Raw genomic sequence first — 24795 nt, 5'->3', positions numbered from 1 at the left:
GGTGGTCATGCAAGTGGACCAAAAAGAACAGAAATAGAAAGGCAGTGTTGGGCCTCTCCTGGTGGCGCAGGCAGTTGAGTGCAGCGCTGTGAAGCTGTCTGCAGCCTCTGCAGCGGCAGTTCGATCTCGGCCAGCCAGCTGGCGAGGATCCCACATGAAGAGGCAGACCTCTCCTGTCATGCCCACTGCTCTCCTCAGCAGTGTATTTCAACAGTCTGCCTGTTCTGTTCCCCTCTCTATCTCTGGTGAATCCTCTCACCCTCCTGTACCTGTACTCGGGTTCTTATATAAATCTTAAAAAAAAAAAAAAAAAACTTAAATAAATAAATAAATCTTAAAAAAAAAAAAAAAAAAAAGAAAGAAAGAAAGAAAGGCAGTGTTGCTAAGTGGTCCCCAAACTAAGAGATCACAACAGGTTAGATTTGCTGCTCACCTCTATGAAAGCACAGAACTAAGCCTCTGGGAAGAGATCTTATAAGTTCAATAGAGTGTTACTGTTTTTATAGTTTACATCCTGGTATAAAATCATATACAAAGACTTATGTAACTTCCAGGGTGAGTTAAAACCACCACATCTGTAATTTACCAAAGGCTTTTAATAGTACAAAATGGCCACTTTCTGTGTTCTTTTTCTGATCTTTTATGGCTTACCAATAAAGTGATGTGTCATGATGATCTATTCACTAATGAATCCTCCCTGTCTCTTCAGGATTCTGAAACGGGAAAATCAGTAGTAAATGCAAACGTCTTCCTAGCCCCTCTATAAGTACAAAATTAAAAAGGCCCATTATCCCATAATGAAAATGTTCTACTTAAATGAAATCTCATTTCCAGCTGACCCAACGGCAGAACAATCAACAATAACAGGCTTTATGTCCAAACAGGAGAGGGGGAGAAAGGCATAGCCGGCTTGCCCTTGGCTAAGAAGGGTTATATTTAAACAATGAGGGATAAACATGTCTAGAAGATGGGGTCTGAGAAAAATATGATGGGTATTTTTTTTTAATTAATGGGAATTTTGCTCCCAATTGCCACAGAAATCTTTTTCTTTTCTAATCTTATTACTCATTGCACTATTAACCATTGCCAGAAAGAAGTCAGAGAATTGTAAAAACCTGTTACATCACACCTGAAGCAATGTGGTACAGGAGTGACATAAGGTCAGGGTCTCCGCCTCCCCCGCCATGGGCAGCACGTTCTGGGTGATTGAGAGCAGCCAGGCAGGGCAGAGGAGGAGAAGTGCCTATAAAACATCAAGCTGAGTCTATTGACAGATGACTGGATAAAGATGTAGTATATCTACACTCTATCATATTACTCAGCTATTTAAAAAAAAAAATGAAATCTTGCCAATTTAGACACCATGGAAAGATTTTGAGGGATTGTGTGAAATGAAGTAAATCAGAAAGAGAAAGACAAAACCAAGTCATTTCCCTTATACGATGAATATTAAGAAACAAAGCAACAGAACAAAGAATAAACAAGCAAACAGAACAAAAACAAACCCTTAGGATCAGACAATAGAACGGTGCTTACCAGAAGGGCAGGAGGAGGGTGGACCGAGAGGGTAAAGGGTGGCTGGTGGAGAATGGAACCTGGACCCTAGGAGGTGGGTGCTATGTGGTACATCTGTTTGTCAAGGTGTGAAGCTGTACTCCTGAAACTTACATAGTTTTGTAAACCAGTACTTCCTCAATTAAAAAATAACAAATAATAAATAAATACATCAAATCTGGGAGATCATCAAAATAGGAGACAAGTATTAAGTACCACAATGTTACACCAAGTTTGGGAGACAGCAGAACAGGGCTAGTAATTTAACACATTTGACCCAAAAAAAGTTCCCCTCCCTGCTGATATCTACAAAGGAAGAGGGTTGTTTTTCTTAATTAGGTCACAGACAACATGCACCTACTTTGACCCACTGTGTCACCATAAACATAAGGCAAAATATTTAAGTGTTCCCTCAAAATACAGTGACATATCCATTTGCATTCCCTAGAAATGCTCTTTTAAAAGAACAGTTTTTGAAAAACATGTACTAAAAAAGATGGGGAGAAGAGGGATTAGAAGGTAAGAGCTAATAAATTTAATTGACCCTAAACATTATGTAAGTCTAATGAAATGCCTGAAAACATTACATCAATGAAGTTAAGCTTTATAAATGTAACCTATAGTATGGGCTTTTAGAAGCAAAACAACTAAATGGACCAAGACTATTTAAAAGGTTTACTTGGTTACGTGTGAAAAACCTGCACACAAGACCAATTCAGAAAGCGGGTGTCAGTAATAACACCGTCCCATCTTTGTACAGTATTTTATGCCTCTCCAGGTGCTATTATATGCATTACTTTTATTACCCTCGTAGTAATTATTATACCCGTGTGAGGAAATCAGCTCAGAGAAATGACTTGGCTGCATGTAAAAGAGTCAGTGATGGAATCACTCCTATAAACCAGGTTCCCAAACCTCTAATCCAGTTCTTTTATTATTCTCACCTTCATTAAGGTCAAGTTTTCTTTAGAAGAATATTAATTTCCTTGAGAAAGGTAGTACTGCATCTGACTAAGCATATGAACTTTGAAAACAAGCAAACCTAAGTCCCAGGTCTTACACTACCATATATCGGCTGTGTGACTTTGAACAAATAATCTGTCTGCTCTGGGCCTCAGTTTTAGCATTATAAAATGGGGGCGATTGTATAATGGACCTACAATCACATTATCATTATCACGAGTTTCCGGTTTTCCTGCCTTTCCCAGCACTTCTCAGTCATCAGCAGTTGGATGGTGCCAGGTGACTACTTCTGACCAATGAAATGTGAACACGTGTGTGGCACACTGCTTCCAGGTCCAGACAGTGGAAAGTCCGTGCAAAATGGAAAGTCTGTGTGTGATGCACAGCCTGTCTCCACCAGGCTTAAGTTGAGATGGCAGAGTCGTGCTAGACCGGATCACAGACTCACTCGGGGAGAGCTGGTGCCCAGATTACAGTGGACTTAGTGCTACTGAGTAAAGCCACTGAAACTGCGGAGTTTCAACCACAGAATAACCTAGATCCTGATTAACGCATTCCTCGTGGGTTGTTGTGAAGATCAAATGAAATTAAAGAGGAAATTCTTGATACAGTGCCTGTACAGTCACCCATCAATAAAAGTCAACCCCCATTATTATAATTGTACAGTGGCTAAATGTGAGAACTAGGGTTGTAAGCTCAAGACACCTAATTTACAGTCCATTTATTCCCTCTACATATTGTTGACTGAGTATCTACAGAGTGCAAGATACTACGTTGGCAGCTGAATAGAGAGATATGATCTAGACAGACACTGTAGCTCAGACAGCCCTGAGGAAAAAATGCAGCCTTAAAAATTCTCCAGATACCCCTTTCTGAGAAATTTTAGGTATAATTCTTCATGAATATGTATGGATATGTTCTAGCAACTTGGAAAGGGATGAAGTCCTGCTCTGGCAAAGCTTTGGGGTATTACAGAACTCATCTAGGAAGTCCCAAAGCCTCCACTTGGCTCAGGCACAGGGCTCACTACTGGCTGATGAGCTCTCAGTGCCCCGTGCACCTGGTGAACATGACAAAGAGACACAGTGAAAGATCCCTGATTTCCAGCAAGGATACTATGGTGCAACAGTTGGCTTTTCGGAATGCAAGTGCCTGACTTAAACTTCAGTGGCTAGGCATCCACTTAAAAGTAATCTAGCTCAAACACATTGCTAGCCAGCTGCAGGACTAGAAGAGTCGGGCTCCCCCACTGAGGCTCCTTTGCTCTACAGGTCCTAGCTGATTTAGACAACTGACCAGTTGGAACTGACTTATGGTTTCCTGTCTTTTCCTTCCTCCTCCTCCTCCTTTTGTTTCTCTTCCTATGCTTTCAATTCCCACTTCATGATCTAAATGCATCAATAGTGAGTCCATAAAACCACAGTCCCCCTCTATCCTCAGCCCCAATAAGAGATGGGCCCCAGGTTCATCAGGGATTCATCCCCAGGTTCATCTCTCCCTACACTACCCCCACACCTCTACCCCCTCAACCTCACTATGGCCCAGATGTGCTGTGTAATTTTCAGATCTTGTATGTAATAAGCTTCTATGTTTTCAGTTTCCTTGCCGCCATAAGAAGAAACCCAGAGGCCAGGTCAGTCACAATATTTGCTTTAAAGGGAAAAAGTCTATGGGAAACTCACCAGGCCCAACATTTCTTGCCAACAGTCATATTATCAACAGGCTGATAAACTGCTCTTCTAGTGAGTAGATATCCACTAGCTTTAACATCTCACAACACATACCAGGCATGGCATTGGTGTAATGAAAATAACTGTATGTCCAGCTCATCTTACTATCTATGTATTTCATAAAATCTGTTTATTTAGGTTTTTTGTTAAGATGTCTGTGGGGCCTCCCCTGGTGGCGCTGGGCTGCGAAGCTGCCTGCAGCCTCTGCAGTGCCGGTTTGATCCCTGGCCACCTGCAAGAGTCCCACATGGCATGCAGACCTCTCCTGCCGCCCGCTGCTCCCCTCAGCAGTGTACTTCGGTCCTTCTGCCTGTTCTGCTCCCCGCTCTGGCTCTGGTGAATTCTCTCACCCTCCCACGCTTCTGACTGTACCCAATGCTTGTATAAATAAATTAAAAAAAAAAAAAAGATGTCTGTGTGTGTATGTACACACACACACACGTAAGCATATATACACATTATATATGTATGGAAAACAACTGATGATGAAAAAAAATTCAAAATACATGATCCCACACACATAAATCTCCCAATACTTTCATAGTACTATTTTCTCCTTGATTTTGGAAACTATACTTTTCTTGAACAGGAAATTCTCCAAAGATTCCCTGGAGTTCAGCTGCTAGAATATTCTTGACTGATCACCAAACTGCTACAGACACATTCTCAACATAACAACACTGATAGAGTCATATTTTCATTCACTTGGGTAAAATGGAAAATATATATAGTTGGACTCAAAACCCAAAATCAGTACCCCACTGCATCAGAAAAACAACAATATTAATTCTAAGCATAAATGTAGAATTGAACAGTGAGGCACTACAGAATGTCTCAGTAGTCAATCTGTCATGCTCAAATTTAATTCAAATTTTCAACAACTTTGCTTTAGAAGTTTTTCCATGAAATTTGGTCTTTGCCTGACTTGCTGTAAATTCTATTAACTGAACTCTGCAGGGCCTTACACGACTTTTGAATAATTCTATCCTTAAAAAAAATTATGGAACTTCTAGTAAACACCTACAATATGTCAAAAAGTGAACTTACAAACTTAAGAATTAAACTTTGGGGTTTTTTTTCCCTTTAATATTATCCAAAAGACAGGATTCAATACCTGAGGTAAATCATATTTTCCAAGATAAAGGAGAGTATTCCTAACAAAACCCTGTAGTGCTTGGACCCATCCATGAGACTTATGCTACTTAAACATGAAATCAACTCTCACTTGGTCTTTTCCTGCCCCTTCTTCAGCCACAGTGGAAACATCTGGAGGAGAGGTAGCGCCTCTCTGGCCTCTTCTGGCTCATTTCTACCTGTGCAACCAATAATAGCGAACTATAGACTCTGTCTCTGCTTCCCACCATTTCGCTCCTTCTTATGTCTCTTCCCAAGAGCTGGCAAAATTTTGAAACTCCTTGAGGATAACTAGAAGACTGCGAGGCTGCTTCCTAGACCGGGTCTACTGGGCCCACCCTCTGGGACCCATCCTGGCAGGGAGACTGGGCTTTTTCCATAGGAGTTAATCCATTAATAAACCAGATCACATCAGGCTAACAAAATGCCTTAACTTAGTTAAGAGAATTCTATCAGTGCTATTGGGGTTTAGAGCATGAGGGCAGACCTGGGGACATGGCTGACTTCTGCAGCCCTGCCAATGTTGCTTTTCATGGGCAGTTGTTGACCTCACCGGCCTTCCTTCAAGGGATAGAGCATTAAAACAAGATGTTCCCACAAGCAAGTATGCTCCTTCCTAAAGAAATAACTTTTTTTTCTTTAATTTCACAATACACACTCAAGGCACTTTTTTAAATCTATGAAAACATATTTTGAAATATAGAAAGAAAACTAAGAAAGAAAGAAACAAAACCTATAGGCATTCATTCATATCCTCACATAAGATGACCTCAAATGTATTAAACAAATAAACAAAAACCTTCCCAGACAATATGCTGAAGAGGTAGAAAGTATACAAAAGCTGTGACTCACAATTAACACATTGTGAAAAGCTGACATTTGTGGAGTCACTTTTAAATGGGGCCAGAGCCACTACTACAGAAAAAACACATTGCTGTCTTGTTTAAATTGGGCCAGACTGGTTGGGGACTAGAGGGGAGAAAATGCCCAGAGGACTATTGTGGAAGATTATGGGCGCTAGTTGGTGGCACAGTGTGGTAACATACATCTGCAGAGGTGTGACCCTCTTCCCCTAATTATATACAGTGCTGCAAACCAACATCACTGCAAAAAAAAAAAAAAAGAAAATTATATGCGTGTGTGTATACGTGTGTGTATGTGTGTGTGTGTCTTTTACTGACCTGAATTTGTTGGTTAACAATGTGAACTCCAAAAGCTGTCTGTGTGCTTGCCAGTGCTTTGCAGCACTGTGCCCTTCATAACTCTACCTGGAAAGAGGCAGACAGTAAATATTTTTGGCTTTGTGGGCCTCCTAAGGTTTCTGTCACTTATTTTTGTTTTATCTTACAGCCCTTTAAAAGTTGTGAAAGGCCTCCCTGGTGGCTCAAGGGGTTAAGTGCTAGCACTATGAAGCAACCCTCAGCCACTGCAGCAGAGTTCGATCCCCAGTCAGGGAGGTGACCCACATGGCACAGCAGACCTCTCCTGTCTCACCCGCTGCTCCCCTCAGCAGTGTATTTCAGTCAGTCAGCCTGTTCTGCTCCCCACTCTGTCTCTGGTGAGTCCTCTTACCCCCACACCCCTGGCCTGTACCCCAGTTCTTGTATGCATAAATAAATCTTTTAAAAATAAATAAATAAAAGTGTAAATACCATTCTAGTATGAGGGTCACTGGCTCACAGCACTTGGCTACAGGCTGTGTCAGACAGTTCTGCCCAGAACATCATTGGTGCTGACCTCTGGCCAGACAAAATTAAAAATTACAGAAAACTAAGAAACTTTGCTAGAAAGGGAGTTGCCTTTCTTTATAGGCACTAAAAGAGTTCAGTTCTGCCTAAATCACTTCATTGCCTAAATCACTTGTTCTGCCTAAATTACTTTTATACAATTCCAGTAGAAATCACAGAGCTCTCTGAATCCTTTGGGGTTTTATTTTGCTTTTTTTGCTCTAGGCACTTGCTCTAGGCACTGATGAGGTGAAGGGGTCGATCAGAGGAGACAGAGGATAAAGAATTTGACAAAATTATTCTATGATTTAAGATAAATAAAAAGGTTAAAATAACTAAGTCCCAGTAAATATTGGTAAGAAGCAGAAACACAATTTCTCAAGTAATTAAATATATTATAAAACTACAATAATTAAGAGTGCAATTCTAGATCAATAAAACAAAATTGCATAGAAATAGACCCTAAGATATAGAAAACATGAGTACATGATGAAGTGATAACAGAAAATCTTTGTTGATACAATGGCTCATTCAAAACAAAATTGCTGGGTCAACTAATGAGCTAAGGGAGAAATCAGATTAGTGTTTTTTTAATATCAAAAAAAACCTCCAAAATCAATACCAAGTAAATCATAAAGTTAAACTTTTAAAATTCTATTAGCAGATCTAGAAAAATATATAGTTAAATATGCTTATTTTCTTTCTGTATGGGGACTTTCCAAATATGGTAGATACTACACACACACACAAAACACTTAAAAATTAAAATTAGCAAATTACATAGGTTTTTATTTTTACATAGTATTTATTTTTACATAGTAAATTACATATTTTATAGTATAAATTAAAACACTGAAAGAAGATTACTAATTAAGCACATGTAAACATCAAAAACAATTATTAAAAAAATAAAAGCCACAAATAATTAGGAAAAGATTTTCAACTAATAAAATAAAAAATTAATATCCCTTACAAATTGTAAGAAATATATATAGAGATCCCTTACAAATATATAGAGATCCCTTACAAATTGTAAGAAATATATTAGACTTCAAAAGATAAAAAGTAGAGTTTTTAAAAGAATATAAAAGTTAATATACAAAGAAGAAATTTTTAATTTCAGTGGTAGCCAGAGAAATGGCAATTGAAACCACATCATTAGTTTTTGCTTATCAAATTAGCCATGCTAGTACACAATGCCTATTGGGGTAATAAGCCCCAAGCGCTCACAGACTGCTGGTTGGGACAGGAATTGGCTCAGTCCACTCCTGCGAAGAACTTGGCAAGCATTTAAGGGTACTTGGAAAGTACCTTTAAAGTGGTCATGCTTTTCAACCTATTAATTTCACTTCAAGCGTCAATCTAAATGATCACAAATTTGGACAATGATAGACACACTAAGATACAAATACAAGCATTATCCATGAAGCTGAAGACAATTTAAATGACTAACATGGGGAATGGTTAGTAAGTTAGGTCATATACATATTATTAAATATTATATGGCAAAAAATTATGCTTATGAAGAGTTTTTAATGACGGAGAATTTATTGTGATATGTTAAATGAGAAAGAAGAATATAAAATTGTGTTTGTGTTAGGATCTCAGATATGCTAAAATTACATACACACCCACACACACACACACACACAAACTGAAAAGAAATATGCCAAAATGGTCAATAGTGGCTATCACTAGAAAGTAGGATTACGGGTGGTTATTATTTATTTTATTCCTTATGAGTTTCTGCATTTCCTATGTTTTCTACAATTAGTAATAGTCCTTAACCCTTCAAATAAGTGACAGTAGGTTCCATGGTAGCCAAGTGGTTAGAATTCAACTCTATCTAAAATAAGAGACAGTAAGAAAGAAAATATTGATACTGGGCCTCCCTAGTAGCACAAGGGGTTAAATCTCAGCACTGTGAAGCTATCTGCAGCCACTGCAGCACAGAGTTCAATCCCCAGCCAGGTAGCTGACCCACATAGCACAACTTTCCTGTCTCACCTGCTGTTCCCCTCAGCAGTGAATTTCAGTCAATCAGCCTGTTCTGCTCCTCACTCCATCTCTGGTGAATCCTCTCACCCCCTGCACCTCTGGCCTGCACCCCAGCTCTTGTATGCATAAATAAATAAATCTTTTTTTAAAAAAGAAAATATAAAATATCGATACTCATCAAGTCAAAACTTATTCCAAACCGAAATTACAAGAAAATGACCTCAGACATCTAATTTAGGATTTTTGTATTACATGTTGAAAAATCTGTACAGAAAATCATAAGCACTTTATGAAACTGAGACATAATCCAAATTTATCCCAACCAGCAGTGAGCCCAATATTAATAATACCCTATGTAAACATCAGCAGAATTTCTATATAGGCGAACACAGGTCTAACAGTAAAAACTAAATAAATAAAAATAAAAAATAAACAGTACTGATAAAAGGGTCCATGCAATAACCATATATATAAACAACGAAGTTTAATTCATTAAAAGGAAAATAATCAATAACTTTGATTTTGAAGTTATTAGATTGTCAGAGCAACACATAATAATTAATTTAGACCTGCTCTCATTGTGACAGGAAGCTGAGAAACAGGATTCACAGGTTGGTTGATTCTAATACAATGAACAAAGGAAATAATGTACTGGGATTATTGAGCAATCAAACAGGGAAACAAGAATGACTCCAGGGAACATGAGGCAATAGTATTAAGATACAGCAGTAGGGAATATCTGAGACACCATCTAATTAGGACATGAAGGATCTAATTCAAATGAAGATAACAAAAGGTGTAGAAAGTATTCAAGTACCAAGTTCACTTTGACAGAGAGGGCTGTGGTGGAAGGAAGGTAGACTGTGGACTCCCACAGACAGGGGTTGAAATTCCAATTGGTCCATTTACAGGCTGTGTGTTCCTGGGAAGATTCTTAACCTCTCAGAGCTCAATTTCCTGGGCTGTCAAGCAGAGATAGAAATTGACCTTGCAGAATTAACCTTGAGATAGTAGATACTAGACACCTGGCTCAAAGCCCAGTAAGTCTAACAATGAATGAAACCATTCCTCTCTATGACAGACCAAGGCCAGGCCCAGACCCCTGATGCTGTGGGCACTGCTTCCCCCTTCGTGGCAGACTCCAGGCACTAGGGAAAACCTGGCTTGGAGCTGGTAGGGGTATTGGTAGAGGTAAAAAGAAAATGAAAAGGCAGCAACCTGAGTGACTATATGGAGCCCAGACCCTAACTGTCCCTTGCAGGTTCCCTAGACATTGCTGGTCTGAACTCTGCTCCACCATACCCCAGCACAGTCTTCAAACAGCCTGGAATAGAACTAGGCACTAAAGGAGTGAAAAATAAAATAGCAAATTATATACTCCTCAGAGAATAACAAAATAATAGGGCATCATAATGTAGAATGCACATTATAAAAAATACAATAAGCATTAGAATTAAAAGAAAAATAACAAGAAATAAATTAAGAATGACAAATCAACAAATCTCTAGTAAGTGTTTTGATCAACACTTTAAAAGAAATGTTGATGAGGGAAACTGACAATGATGTGAAGAATGAATGAAGACAGAAATCAGTATCACTCAATGGAAAGACCAAAAAAATTCTGGAAATACAAGGTAAATATGTATAATACCAGAATGCTACCTGATGGGCATCAGGATCCTAAGAGGATTAGACAATGATGAGAGAGAGAGAGGGAGAGAGAGAGGGAGAGAGAGAGGGAGAGAGAGACAGAGAGACAGAGACAGAGAGACAGAGACAGAGACAGAGACAGAAAGAGAGACAGAAAGAGAAACACTGGTGAGTTTGCAATTGCTAAGCTCCAACTGTCACCAGAAGCTAATGAAAGATAGATCCTGGGTGCTATTGCTAATCATTAAAAAATTAAAGGACAATTCTGACAACTTGTCAATGAATTAAGTCTCTGTTTTCAGAAAAGTAATAAAGATAATTCAAGGAGATAATGCAAATCATTAGCAACATTAAAATTGATCATGCATTATGGGAAGTTGCACTAGGAGTAATAACGAGCCCTTATTTAGAAAAAACAATTGGGTCAGACAAAAGTGATGACTCCTTACATTGGTAGAGGCAGAATAACATAGTATGTAAGGAAGCCCCATCTGCAGTGTGAGAAAGACTTGGGTTTAAATCTCAGGTCTGTCCCCCTTACTAGTTTATCTAGTAATCTAAGGCTCAATTTTTCATCTACTTCATTGGTCTTTGTGACCATTAACAATTAATTGATAAAAAGTCCTAGCACACAGCAAGAGGCACATAAAAAGTACTGATTGTAAAAGTTAATGGTATCTATTAGGTTGAGCTAAATTCTAAAAGGGGAGGGGGACAGGGGGAGATACACTTTCTCAATGTCAAGATCTAGCCAAGTTGCTAAGAAAGAATGACAGTCATGTTGATAAACTCCTCAGAGGATACACACATTATTTCCTTTGGTCCCAGCAACAAAGTGAGCACTAAAATGGCTGAGTGATTCAGCACACTACAGAGACCTATGAACCCCCTTTGTTTACTGGTCCCCTAAAAAAGAGAAAATCTTCTGTGATCCTGTGGCCTCCTCCACAGATGACCTCATAAATCCACAGTTGCCAAGACTTTTAGGGCACCCTAAAAGTCATTTCCTGGAGACCAGGTTGGAATACGTCAGCTGCACATCACCTTGACCAGGCACCTTGTTCAACACACTTGACATCCAACAAGTATTTCCTGATTGATGCCAGTGACCAAAAACAGTTGTATGTTTGCCTGCCTCTTGAAATGTAAACTTAATCCTCACTTCTCTTTCAATTCCTCAGCTCATCTGAATACTCAGAAAGAACCCAGTGATCATCTGCTAAATGGATTATAAATGTGCTTCTCAGTGCTAATCATAATTCTCACCACAGGCCAGAGTTGTGTTTCAGGAGAGCAGTATATTATGCATTCCACAAAATTCAACGGTTGAATTATTTACAAAATGTAAAATAGATAAGAAGAGGATTGGAAATATTTCAGAATGCTCAAAAACAGTAATAGTAAGTGAAGATCATATGTTACAGAATACTAAATTCTGGTCTTATTTACTTTGGAGGTTATATTAATATTTAAAAGTATTTAGAAGACACTGTTTCACTGACATCCTAAATAAAAGCTGTATGGTCAGCTCAGTTGGCAGCAAGAATCTGTATAATGAGACAGTGGAGTTAAAGAAAGAGGCTCTCTATGCTGTGAGAATCTCAGAAAAAGAAGGCACTACTAGACGGCTGCTGAGCCAAGACACTAAAGAGCTCTGGAGAGGCCAGGCACTGAAGCAAACTCAAATATGAATACACTGTTGCTCAGGGGTTTTCCAAACTCTTTGCTTTCAGTGTCTAATGAATACTTTAGAAGTCAGTGACTATAATGACAGTTTGTTGCATATTATTCAATTGGTTCCTCTTTAAAAACAGCTCACTATACCACTTTGTTGTTCCTTAGAACACCTAAGAACAAAATATCTTTCAACCCTCCCCCTTTGATTATTCAGTGTGCATCTACATGGTGGGAAAATGTAGAATCTGATACACTAAGTCTAGGATGGGACCCAGGATTTCTCACATACTCCCAAATGATGTCTGGGGGTGGGGGTTGTGGGGGGAAGGAGAGGCACATCACATTTTGACATTTTGAGTAACAAAGCGCTTAACAATGCATGTAAGGCAATCGGGTAAATCAAGTCATAGAACTTGTAACTATTAAAAGCTTAGCCCCTTCAGAGGCATTTGAAGATTGGGCAAAGAAATCGATTTGAATAGATTTATATTTTCTCTTGAAAACTGAGCAGTGTGACACAAAGGGGAAAAATATACCTGTAGATACGGTGCTTTCAAGTTTGTTCAATAATTTCAAGTACATTTCAAAAGATTCAGGAGAGGGTCTGGTTTTAAGAGCCGTTGAAAGGGCTAGTAATTAGCACACCATTTCAGGCATAAGTGAGCAATTTTGAAGCACTTAAATTTTTTTCAACTTAATCGAAATCCATCTGAACGGCACCAGTAACAGGCTCAGCAACTGTGGAACAAGACGTACTGATGACAAGGTCAACATGGTGCCTGTCCTCCAGGAGGTTAGACATGGAGACAGCACCAGAGTCCCCAGCACAGCAGGCTCTCTCCGAAGACGACTGGACTGGAAAGTGCATGTATGAGATGGATCATACACTTAAGTGCTAAAGAAATTCCAAGCACAGAAACTAATGCACTGAGACAGAATGGGTGAAGGTTTTGGTAATGATTTCAGAGAGGAAGAGATTCATGGCTTCTTAGACAAGGTGAAGAAAAGCAACTCAAGTAGCTTAAACTAACACATCCTAGGTCTTTAGGACATCAGGTTTTCAGGAAGCCCTGTGACAAGGTTGTAAGAGCAGGGGGTGGGTCAGGGTAGGTTTAAATTTGATCTAATGTGCAATTGTAACTGGTGTAAGTTCCTGATGAAGGGGTTACCAGAAAATTCTGAATATGCAGCATCAGGAAAATGCCAAGGAACACTGAAGAAAAAAGCGCTCTTAGAGATGGACGGGAGATGGAGGGATACTCTTAAGTCAACAGTCCCTCTGAGCCTTGGTTTTAATCTTCAGGAGTCAGCAAATTTTTCTGAAAAAGGCCAACCAGTGAATATTTGAGGCTTTGCTGTTGTTCTACAAAAAACAGCATATTCCATGAGGAAATGAGTGAATTATAACATGACCATGTTTCAATAAAACTTTACAGAGCAGACAACATGCAGGCTGGATTCACCGATGCCCCTGAAATATAAAATGGAGGTAATAATTTTCCTAGTGTTAATCCAGATCTAGGAGGAGTTGATATGCAGTTAAGTGACATTGCACATCAATTTAAATATACACTGGCAAAAACTATCTGTGTACAGGTAAATACATTAGCATCAGCTCTGTCTTTATCACCACCCCTCCTAATTCACAAGTTAAAGTGTCTCTCTACTGCAAACTGGTCCAACCACTCTGGAAAGCTGTGTGGAGATTCCTCAACCTACTAAAGATAGAGCTTCCACATGATCCAGCAATTCCACTCCTAGGTATTTACCCAAATGACATAGAAACATTAATTCAAAAGGGCATCTGCACCCCTATGTTTATAGCAGCACTATTTACAATAGCTAAGCTTTGGAAACAACCCAAATGTCCATAGATGTCTGGATCAAGAAGTTGTAGTACATATACACAATGGAATATTACTCAGCATTCAAAAAAGATAAACTCATGCAATTTGCAGCAACATGGATGGAACTGGAAGGGATCATGCTCAGCAAAATAAGCCAGAAAGAAAAAGAAAAATACCGGATGGTCTCACTCATAGCAGGAATCTAGAAAACCTAAATAAGGGACCAGGAAAAAGAATAACTATAAGAAAGAAAAAATCAAAATCAACAAACAACCATAAACCAGAGACACACTATGGGGGGGGGGGGGGGAAAAGGAGGGATTGGGGTCAAAATAAGGGGGGTGCAATTGTATGGGGAATATAAAAATTAAAAATTAAATTAAATAAATAAAACTCTTATAGTAAAACAAAAAAAAAGAAGAAGAAAGTATGTACTTCAAAGCGTTAAAAATAAATAAATAAAGTGTCTCTCCACCCAACACCCCCTACCTCCTCAGGGGCCACACTCCTTAAATTTTCTCCCCTCCAGTAGCTTCAGACTCCCTCTGTCTATTGTCTCTTTCCATTAGCACACAGACAGCACAAATCTACCTTGCCTTCCCCCTAAAATAATAACCACCTCTTTGACCACATCCCTCTACATCTACCACTCCGCTCACAGCCAACTGCAGGGGACTATCACCTGCACCAGTTTTCCTATTCTCAGCTCTTCCACTCAAAATCTCTGTGTTAACTGGATTAGGACCCTACCCCTCTTTTGTAGTAGTTTTGCCAAAATCAATACACTTCTCAGTCATTAACTTACTCGAGCCCACACCAGCCATGGAAGCTGCTTACAGTCATTCCGTCCTTCAAGCTCTCTCCTGACTTGGCTAACCAGATGAAACCAGCTCCTTTCACCTGTGGCCTTTCTAGTATTTGGACTTTTTCACTCCTCTTCCTCCCTCAAATGTTTCTAGTCACTAGGTTTCTGCTGTGCCCCTCCTCTCTGTATATGAAATAATTCATGTGATGGAGGCTTGAGGACCATAACTTCTCATTTTAATTAAGCCATGGATGGAAATGAATTATTAACTGATGAAAACTGAACCCACTCCCTTCTCAGACCTGCTTCACCCTCCCAGATTCACTATCCCTCCCAAGGGAACCAGCATCCATCTGGTTACAAATGAATTCAGTGAATACTTTTCTGTTTTCTATGACCTGAGCTCTTGGCAGTGTTGACTCAACTGAAGAGCCCCTCAGATGGCTGCCCTCCCTCTCCTGATTTTGGAGGTCCTAGGCCACTTGCTCCACTATGACTTGGAGGTTCCTTTTAATGAACTGTTGTGTACTTCAGGGTCCTGCCCTTGCTCTTGACCATACCCCATAAATCCCATCTTTATGCCTTAAGTATCAAACCAGAATCTTTGGCCACACGTTCCCCCTCAGAGTCAGACCCCTACATCCAACTACACTCTTCCTCACCACTGCACTTCTCCATTTTGGTTATCCAGAAGCACAGGAAAGTGGATGTAGCTTTTGACTGCCTGGCATGCCTCCACGTCCCCTTTATCTAAAAAAGAACTCCTCCACCTTGTGAGGAAGCCACTCCGAGGGCTTCCCACCACCCTAGTCCATCAGAACCTTGCACTCTCCTTGGTGTGCCAACTCCATGAAGCCATCCTGAAGACACCCCCACTGATGACTTGTAGAGTACCTCAGTGCATCCACATCAAGACATGAACACTAGTCATGAAGTCATAGTCACTGAACATAATATTTTCCAGCTGTTTCTCCAAACACAAAGTAAACAACAGAAACCAGAAATGTTCATTTTACTATAAGGTCACATCCTGTTAACGTAATAGTAAACTTTGAATTTCAAATGGAGAGGGAGGAGTTTAAGCATGAGAAATCTAAAATCTAATCAAATAATCCCATTTAAAAAAAACAAACTGTGACTTCATGGTACACAGGAAACAAACCAAAGCTTTGCCGTCCTATCCGTGAATGGCAGAGTAACAAGGACAAGTTAGTTTGCCTCAGTTTCCCTATCTTTAAAGTGAGGAACTTGGGGGAATCTTTAAAGTTTAGATCAGGTTATTTATAAAAAGTTTTCAGTACTAAGAAAATGTTCCAGAAATAGTAAAGCAAACAAGCTTTTTTTTAATTGAGATTTTTAAAGAAAACACTTTTCTAGTTATAGTGAAAAAAGTTCTAAAATCATATTATATTGAAAAGGAAAAAAATTGTGGCATGTATGCATTCACTTAAATTGAGTAAAATATATTGAGTAATAATCAAATAAATTTTAGGGCAGTATTTTGTAGATCAGAAATGTTCTAATCTCACTGGGAAAAAAATAAACAAAATTGGTAGAAACCATTTTCCTGGAATGATACAAAGATTTTCCTCTATCACAGACATCTCTGACTTGATTATGAACAGATGGTTTGCCAAATCACTCTAAATTCAGACACTGAGACAATGCAAAGAAATCCAAGCTCTTTATAACACAGGACACCATCTCTCAGAAAAGGTTTTTCCTTATTATGACAGCCTTTCTGAACGATACATGAGAGATTTTTTAAATCTTTATACACCATCCAAATTGATAACCTTTTATAATATTGTGTTTAATAGGTTCATCTCCTGCTATTCAATTAAATTCTTTCCTTTAATTATTGAAATGTTCCAACTATCTGCTTAAGTCTTCCACTGAAGAACAAAGAGCAAAGAAATATGAATAAAACATATAGCTCTCAGTTTGGTAATGGAAATAAGATTTTAAAAGAAAAATTAACAAAAAGTAGTATATTTGCAGTAAGTGTATCACTGCTACAATGGCAATTTAAAAAAGGGAGATGCATGAGGGGTTAGAGTGAGGACATTAGGGGATTCAATCTTCAATGCCTTACTCAAATATACCTCCTTCAAAGTAAGGCATTGAAGATTGAATGGGACTTGGTATGGCAGAATGGGGTGGGATACATTTTAAGTAGAAGTGAGGTCAACTTATGCTTCACACAACTCCAGAGATAACATTCACTTCACAGCCATTTTGTACTTTAAATTTTGTGCCTGACAGCAACAAAGTAGCTTGAGAAAGGAATGTTTTTTTCTAATTTGCACATCACCATGTAACAAGCAATATGGTTGCCTCATAGGAACTGCAAGAAAATTTGTCTCAAACCTTAGCAAAAGGTGGAGGGAAAAACTCCACTAAAAATTTGTTATCAAAATCTAACCCTCTCACAGGACTCCCAGTCCAAATTCACAATACTTGGGTGACCTAGATAACCTCAATCTAAAAGTTTGTTTTAAGACAGCCCCAGATTGGTAGTATCCCCAAGAAATCTGGTAGTGGCAAACATAAATTTTCTATAGGAATTCATCTTGCAAGTTAGACCTCCAGGAAGCCCCACACATAAATATACCACCAAAAAAAAAAAAAAACCTGAATTTACATTTAAAAATCACAAGTATACAAGAGCAAGAACCAGCAAAAAATATAAAACCAGACGAGCAAAGATTCTGGGAATTGGAATGATCAAACACAAATATGAATTATGTTTAAAGAAATAAAAGTAGTAACTGATGAGTAGGAAATAGGAAACTTAAATATAAGCAGATTTTTTAAATAAATAAAACTTTTAGAAATAGAAGCATGTAAAATAAGCAACATTTAAACCACAAAGGGTATATTTATTAAGCAGACTAACACCAATGAAGAGACAATTTATGAACCTGAAAATAAAGCTGAAGAAACTGAGAATAGGGCCTCCCCAGTGGCGCAGCGGTTGAGCGCTGGGTTGCGAAGCTGCCCGCAGCTTCTGCAGCCGCCGGTTCGATCCCCGGCTGCTCCCCGGCCACCGGAGGAGGGTCCCACGCCCGCTGCTCCCCTCAGCAGTGTCCTTCGGTCCTTCTGCCTGCTCTGCTCCCTGCTCTGGCTTTGGTGAATTCTCTCACCCTCCCGCGCTTCTGACTGTACCCAGTGCTTGCATAAACAATAAATAAATAAATCTTTAAAAAAAAAAAAAAAGAAACTGAGAATAAAGCAAAGACAGAGATGGAAAATTGAATGAGAGGTTAAAAGACAGGAGGATACTGAAGACATCTAACAGATACAGTTGCATTGCAGATACAGTTGCATTTTCATGAAAAAAGAAAGAGAAAAGATCCAAGATAACATATGGAGAGATAATGGCTGGGCATTTTCTAGAACTGATAAAAGACACCAATCCAAAGATGCAAAAGCTCCAACAAATCCAAAGAAGATTCATTAGAAGATCTCCATACCGGAGAGTTGTGTAGAGATTTCTTGACCTACTAAAGATAGAGCTTCCATATCATGCAGCAATTCCACTCCTAGGTATTTACCCAAATGACACAGAAACATTAATTCAAAAGGGCACCTGCATCCCTATGTTTATGGCAGCACTATTTACAATAGCTAAGCTTTGGAAACTACCCAAATGCCCAAAAATAGATGACTGGATCAAGAAGATGTGGTACATGTACACAAAGGAATATTACTCAGCAATCAAAAAAGATAAACACATTCAGTTTGCAGCAACATGGATGGAGCTAGAAGGGATCATGCTCAGCGAAATAAGTCAGAAAGAAAAAGAAAAATACCAGATGGTCTCACTCATAGCAGGAATTTAGAAAACCTAAATAAGAGACCAGGAAAAAGACTAATCAATACAAAGTAATAAATCACAATCAACAAGCAACTATAAACCAGAGACACACTACGGGGAGGGGGTTGGGAAGAGGAGAGAAAGGACTAGGGTCAAAATAAGGGGGGGTACAATTGTATGGGGAATATAACCAAAATGATAATGCATACATTGTGCAAAAATGAAAAATGATGTAAGAATTATATAAAATAAAATAATAATTAAAAAAAGAAGACCTCCATACCTACGATATCATAGAGACACTTCAAAACACCAAAGACAGATTCTAAAGGTAGTCAGAATGGATATACAGTTTACCTTAAAAAGAACAATTAGCTGAAGTCTGCAGACTACCAACACATCCAAACTCTATGGAATAATAATTTCAGTATGATAAGAGAAAATAAATGTCAATCTAGCATTAATACAGGCTCAGGAGACGTCTTAAGAATGAGGACAGGGGGCCCTCCCTGGTGGCGCAGCGGGACGAGCACAGCCCCAGTTCAATTCCTGACTGGCCAGAGAGATACCCACATGGCACGGCAGACCTCTCCTGTCTCGCCCACTGCTCCCTTCGGCAGTGCTTTCAGTCCATCTGTCTGTTCTGTTCACCCACAACTCTGTCTCTGGTGGATCTTCCCACCTTCCCTCACCTCTGGCCGGTACCCCAGCTCTTGTATAAATAAATAAATCTTAAAAAAAAAAAAAAAAAGAATGAGGACAAGATCAACATATTATGGAAAGGTCATTCTAGACAGACAGAACAGAAGGTCTGGAGCTGGGTACATGCTTGGGATGCTGGGGAAATAAGGCCAGCATGACAGGGCAGAGCAATCGAAGAGGAGTGGAGGCCAGAAGGCCTGACAATAGCACGGGGCAGATATGTGGTCCTTTGTAGGTAATTTTAAGGACCTCAGCGCCTCCCCTAGAAAAGTCAGTGGAGGATCCAGCAGCACATTGACTGAATGTTCAGAGACAGGTTAGACGGCCTGATGCACAGAAAACTCAGTGATCAGCTTGGTGGTCTAACCAGCTGATCTTTAAGGTTCCTTTCAACTGGAAATCGTATTCTAGCAGAGTAATGGAGGAGAATTTTGGTTATTTTAACCAACCAGACTTCATTAAAGTATGTTTCAGGAACTATCAAGAAAAAAAGTCAGAGAGGAATTTCCAAAATCCATGCAAGATGTGTGCCCCATCAGAGTTTCATCAGCCATGGAGTTTAAGTAAGCTTCAACTCTCATAAGGAAATTCTGAGTAGAACAGCGTGTTCTAACCTGATAAACTTTCTATGTGTTGAGCAGGTTCTTAGGGTGTGATATTCAAAAGCTAGTACCTGATAGTTACATTTGTTACATTATGAATAACTAGCTTAATAAATGATTGTTTTCTCGAATCCAAGTAATGGGATTCCTTGTTCAATTCTCACTTGGAAGAGGCATAGGTTGTTTTTTTTCAACTTACAGTCTCTGTCACGTACATTTTTAGTACAACAGTTTTGGCATTTTAATGTCAAGTGTACTTTTAAGTGGATATAGGTAAATATTCTGGGAAAAATTATCACTGCTTCAACCAGAAGTGTACAACTACTTTATCATTTTAAATTCATACCAAAAAGCAAACTTCCACCTGGCCCCACTTCGCCTGCGTCTACCATCTGTGTCTATCATGTCTCCCAACTGTAATTGTCAACTCCAAGCAATTCTGTCTTTTCTTCAATTATGTCATAATCCTTTACCAAGGTCCTAGAGGCTCTACATACTTTCTTTGCATCACCCCAAAACATTAGTTCTCATCACCAATTCAAACACTTCAACAGTCTTTTGTAAGAAACTGAGTGTTTCCAACAAACTGAATGTCCCTCAGAAGGAGACAACTGGTCATGTAACTCATCCCGACCCCAAACTTGTATCTCTGTACTGAGATGGATGCTAGAAATATTTGAATTGAATCTGCCTGGACCTTGTAAATTACCATGAAAGAATTTTTCAACTAAATTGCCTATCAGTTAAAATTCTCATTGTCTTTTTTACATGAGTCTAGAACATACATCCTGTTCATTTCTGCCTGGACATTGGCTAAAAACTAGCAGGTCACCCAGCAATTCCTGCTGCTGGCAGCTTAGGGGAATTTGCTTAATATGCTGCCTGGAGCAGGGTCTGCCAAGATCCTGACTATCCAGGCACAAAACCCTCCAGCAAGGTACCTCTCAAGGGGACAAAGCTGTGCTTCCTGCCAACCACAAAGTGCCTACCTTTTCTCTTCCTAAGAGACCTTAGCAGCAAACTAAGGTCAAAATAATAATGGCTTACTTACATTTATTGAATTCTTATCACATGCTAAACTCTGCTCTAAGGCTTTCTAGGTAGTAATTAATTTAATGCTCTAATAACGACACAATATGTACTGTTATTGCCCCTGACTTATATATGGGGAAAGTGAGGCACAAGGCATTTAAGTAACTAGCCCAGTATCATATTCAGGATGAGGCCAAGCCATAATTTAAATCAGGTCAATCTGCTGGATTCTGGAGCTTCATCTTAACCATAGTATCACTGTATGTCTCTAAAGGGCATACTGGACTATTTCATATTTTTTACCAAGGATCAGCAAAGATTGAAAAAATCTGCTCCACACACAAAAAAGAGGACATGCAGACTTATGAGTGCAGTCCTGGGGCTAGACAGACCTGCGTTACAGTCCTAGCTCTTTTAACTACACAACCTCAGGCAAATTACTTAATCTCCCTAAGCCTCAATTTCCTCATCTGTAAATTGGGGATAATTATACCTTCTATCATTGATGATGAGTGGCAGAAAGAGGATTCAACCCCATAATCTTTCCATAACACCATGGTGCCACATCCTCCAGAAGATTACAATCTTTCAAAATTGTGGGGAATACCAGTGTTTCACTGTTGTAGCCGGGTCGGAGGCAACAGGCAGAATTTCCTAGTTCCATGACATCTGAAAGAGCCTGGGGTTCCTCTAAGTAGAATCCTCTGGTCCCACTATATCTAAAAAGTTTGGAGTTCTGAGTGAATCAGTGTGCCATCCCATAGGACATACTAGAGAGTAAAGAAAGTTATCATTTAGCTAAAGGAGTGTTCTCAGAGCTGACCTCCATATAATTCCCTGTATCAAAGGTGACGGCATCACAGATGAAAATTACTGGCAATGAGAGCAACATTTTCCCAGAACACACACCCTCTCATACACACACAGTTCTTACAAAGGGTGTGCATCCCCAAAGCCTTCTAGAGTGACCTCACTCTATGGGGATAGGACTTTCAATCCTACCACTGCAGAGCTGAATGGACCTAGAAACTAGGCAAAGCTCACACAGAGCATGCAAGATGAGTCACTGACTGGGAAGTATCTCATGCTAGCGCCATGCAGTCTAGTTCCTTGGTGGAAGGCTACAAATGCACTCACTATGTAACACGGAGCAAAGCTAATCATAAAATGAAGGTAAAAAATTAAATGAAAATCTATCTAGAATCTATGGAAAGTACCAGACCAAGAGTGCTGTGTGAGGGTTCTGGTGTCATAGCTCATGCTCTTTTAAAGATTTCTCAAATGTAATACAGCATGATCACTGCTATATAGTTGTTTTTTTGTTTATTTGTTTGTTTTAAATTAACACAGATAAAATGTAGCTAGCCTGGATTGGAAAAGACATAAGGACCAGTGTCCCTGGGCTATTTCATGACCACTGTGTTTTGTTCCCTATGAAAGTAGTATAATGGGACAGACATCTAGAATGTTCTGTTATTATAAGACATGGTCATCCCTTCTCATACACCCTAAAGGCCAGATACATCTCAACTCATGACAGAAGCTGCTTATGGATCCACCACTGACACACAAAGTCATGATTTGTCCTGCCCAACAATGCCCTAGTAATAAATTTCATGTGTGAACTGTGTCTCCTCTTAGGAAAATTAATTTATTTTATCTTTTTAATTGAGGCAACATTGGGTTACATTGTTGTTTGTATTTTGAAAGGGGGGATCCCCTGTTTTCCAGTGCTGTTACCATAGTGTTTCACCACCAAATTACCCACATAGTCCACCATAGTCCATTGTGCACCCTCCCCATTTTGTGCTGGCCCCTTCTCCTTCCTCTCTCCTTCTGGATATCTCAGTTCCATAGTGTGCTTTCAAAGACTAGTTTTTGTTTGGCTTTATCTGATCTTGTGTTTGGTTTCTCTATATTGCACATATGACACCATCAGTGTTTGTCTTTCTCCTGACTTATTTCACTCAGCATAATCGCTTTCAGTTTCATCCCTGTTGCCATAAAAGACATGAGTTATCTTTTCGGATTGTTGAGGGTATTCCATTTTGTATGTACAGGAAACTTAAACTTACTTTTACCAAAGAGTGACCTTTCATCCTAATGTTTCAAGATTTTATTTATTTATTTGTTTGTTTGTTTGTTTATTTATACAAGAACCAGGGTACAGGCCAGATGCGCGGGAGGATGAGAGGATTCACCAGAGACAGAGCGGGGAACAGAACAGGCAGACTGACAAAATACACTGTTGAGGGAAGCAGCGGGCAAGACAGGAGAGGTCTGCCGCGCCATGTGGGACCCTCACCTGCCGGCAGGGATCAAATTTGCATTGCAGAGGCTGCGGACAGCTTCACAGTGCTCAACCGCCTGCACCACTAATGTTTCAAATTTGACGAACAAGCCCACGTTCCACCTCACCCATACCCCTTCCAGATTTTCACCCTCTGGGATTAGCAGTTAGATATTGTTAGAGTCTTCCTACTAGCAGCCACTCCTGTTCAACCTCTCAATTAAAGTATTCCATCTGCATTTCCCCCAGCTCCAGCTCCTTATTGAAATTCAGTAATTAAAACAATTGCAACATAAGTTTATGTTCCAAACAAGCTTACTGGTTTAAAAAAATCAAAGTTAAAATGTTAAAGTGATGTTTTGGCTAAAAATGTTTGTATCATCCAATAATTGCATGCAAGCTAAATAGTTAGCACCCAGGTATTACCGGTAAACAGTATTTCCTCTGCATGGGAGAGCCCCCTACTTTTCCTCTTTCTTGATAGGAAAACTTTAAGCCCTGAAGTGAAACACACGGCTGGCCCCAAGCACTGAAAAATCATCTGCTAAGGACCCTGAAGTATATGTAGCAAACATATTAGCAAGAGAAGATATTTGCTCAGTTTCGCTCTACTGGTAACAGTGGTGAACATGGTGATACCCTCATCTGGCTCTGTCACCACCACCAGCACTATGAGTGATGGAGAAAGGGTGAGGCCATCTGCTGCCACATTAGCAGAGCTGCCATCAGCCCCCTGCTCTCAGAAGCCACACTGCACCCAGCTATTCTGAGCCCGTAGCCACTCCAGAGAAGAAAAACACCTCCTGCTCTCAGCACCCCAGAGACAGAACCCAGACACTAGCTTCTATAGGATAAAGCATACCTATAATAACAAAAGGAAAAGAAAAAGAACTGCTACCATTACAGGTTTGGAAAAGGACACAAAAATTCTCTGTGCCTCTCATATCTCATTAGACGGTATTGCTCTGCCAATAATGCCACAACCCCCCTCCCAAAGAGTTGGGAAACACTTCTCTGCAATATCAACATATTTCAAGACAACCATGGAAAAATCCTGAAGATGGACTTTTCCATCTTCTATGACTCAGGATTGGTCAGGTCTGCGCGTTTCATCACCTGTAATGGTTTCAGGTTATGAAAACCCTATGTTTTCTTTGAGTGATTGCTTTTCTTTTTAACTGCTCCCTCACCCCTAGAAAATTTAAGGGGAAAGCGTATCAAAAATCACTCATGTTATAATTAAACAGATCTTACATTAAAAACA

At 39.5% G+C, this 24795-nt stretch overlaps 1 protein-coding gene across 12 annotated transcripts in view; it reads right to left on the bottom strand.

Moving 5' to 3' along the window:
• The window catches only part of CSGALNACT1 (chondroitin sulfate N-acetylgalactosaminyltransferase 1), a 304654-nt gene that overhangs the window by 196783 nt on the left and 83076 nt on the right, over positions 1-24795 (bottom strand). For 4 of the 12 annotated variants that reach the window (XM_054700949.1, XM_037526186.2, XM_054700954.1 and 1 more), the window contains 2 exons: positions 6563-6649; positions 652-713 (listed from right to left, as the gene is read on the bottom strand). The exons of 4 other annotated variants lie outside the window; for them this stretch is intronic. The gene's annotated coding sequence lies outside the window, so the exon portion shown is untranslated. Of the gene's footprint in view, positions 1-651; positions 714-1536; positions 1647-6562; positions 6650-24795 lie in introns of those variants that run through there. 4 more of the 12 variants (XM_054700947.1, XM_054700950.1, XM_054700946.1 and 1 more) reach the window with 3 other exon arrangements.

This window comes from Talpa occidentalis, unplaced genomic scaffold, assembly GCF_014898055.3.
Source record: "Talpa occidentalis isolate TD23 unplaced genomic scaffold, MPIMG_talOcc4v2.1 talOcc4.4, whole genome shotgun sequence".
Lineage (NCBI taxonomy): Eukaryota > Metazoa > Chordata > Mammalia > Eulipotyphla > Talpidae > Talpa > Talpa occidentalis.
Note: the sequence above shows the minus strand (reverse complement) of the source record. Positions and strands in the feature narration are given on the sequence as shown.